At 28.1% G+C, this 1,718-nt stretch overlaps 1 pseudogene; it reads right to left on the bottom strand.

Moving 5' to 3' along the window:
• On the bottom strand, positions 1–119 carry LOC112474366 (annotated as a pseudogene).
• Positions 120–1,718: the final 1,599 nt, after the last annotated feature.

Here is a 1,718-nt window from a genome sequence, read left to right as displayed (position 1 = left end):
TGCCTACAGCACCTGGTATTCCTAGGTAGTCTCCCATCCAAGTACTAACCAGGTCCGACCTTGCTTAGCTTCCAAGATCAGACAAGATGGAGCACGTTCAGGGTGGCATGGTTGTAGATTGTGTCTAGTAATTATTAACTAAATGTTAAGTATTATAAATTTTATGTTGTTGAGTGTGTGGACTCTGTGATTCCTCCTTTGAATAATTATATTTTTGGTTTTGTGGATTAACATGATCCTTTCAAGGTTAGTTTAAAAGCTTTGTTAAGAGTATAACTAGAGTAGCATTTACTCTAGGTATAGTTTAGCTCTCCTATTAAGGATGACTAAATGACTCCTCCAGGATTGTAATAATAATAATGACAATAATAACAATAATTAATAATAATATCTCTTCACTGTGACTGGTTGGAAATAACATGTCTCCCTTTGTTCAACATCAACCCCTATGTAGTTTTATACATATTTTCACAGAGTTCCAACTTTTGTATGAGAAATTTGATACTCAGTCACAAATACAAGGGGATCCCCGTATAGATTCCTGGAGCTTTTTCCATCATAACTACCCTCCTTCAGTACCCTGCTGCACAAATTTGTTTCCTCTCCAAACTCTCATCTTTATCTCTGCAGTTCAATGGAACTGCTGTGTTCTGCTTGAGTTTTCCTTCCTTCACTGAGTTTATGAACTGTCTCCAGAGAAAAAGTTGGATCAATTACTGGGTTCATCTAGTATGTTTCTCTTTTAACAGGTCATACTGTTTTGTACTGCCTATCATTTAATATCTTAAAACAGCATTTTTATATTTTTCCCAGTGTTCTAGTAGTTTATATATATATATATATAAACTCTCTCTCTCTCTCTCTCTCTCTATATATATAATATATATATATATATATGTATATATATATATATATAACTTATATATATATGAGTACTAATTAGTCCTCATGACTGGAAGGAAAATTCTCAAATTTACATGTTTTAAATAATTTTTAAGAAGACTAGATACAAATATAATGATAATTCATCTTAATGATTTAAGAAATATAATGAGCTAGAACAATTTTGAAGATCATAGCCTGACACTATTCTATTACCGTTAGTATTAACAATATGACCTTTGAAATAGATCATGGTATTTAAAACTTTTTCAAATTATATTTTAATAGCTTGTCACAAGCTATCTCACAAAATATGAGATCAAAAATAGAAAAATTTTTTTAACTCAACAATTTTTACAAACCTATAAAATTATGTCAGATTAGTTAATTTATTATTTACATTATCAATAATGAGAAAATCATAGCGCTAGTTATTAATAAGCTAAAGATTGATTTACCAAAATACATTTTCTAAGTAATCAATCATAAAATTTTGAATTGCCAATAAATATGAGAAAATTTTATACTAGAAAATATCATTAAAGGTTAGAAAATTGAAGTTTATGTCTAAGATAGGAAACCCCACTCCCAAAGTAGAATATCTTATCTTTACATAAAAAGTATATATGATTTTAAAATCTGACTTAATAAAAGTATAAGTATATATCTGAAAGAAATAAAATATAGTTTAAGATACCATTATTAAAACTTATTCTAAAAAGAGTAAAAACTTAGAAACATTGTTTTATATTTTACCTTAGAAAGAAATGATTAAATCATATCATTAAACCATGTAGAAAAAAATGTAATAGTTTAAGAAAGCTTTCAATACATTA

This window comes from Pteropus alecto, unplaced genomic scaffold (assembly GCF_000325575.1).
Source record: "Pteropus alecto unplaced genomic scaffold, ASM32557v1 scaffold79, whole genome shotgun sequence".
NCBI lineage: Eukaryota > Metazoa > Chordata > Mammalia > Chiroptera > Pteropodidae > Pteropus > Pteropus alecto.
Note: the sequence above shows the minus strand (reverse complement) of the source record. Positions and strands in the feature narration are given on the sequence as shown.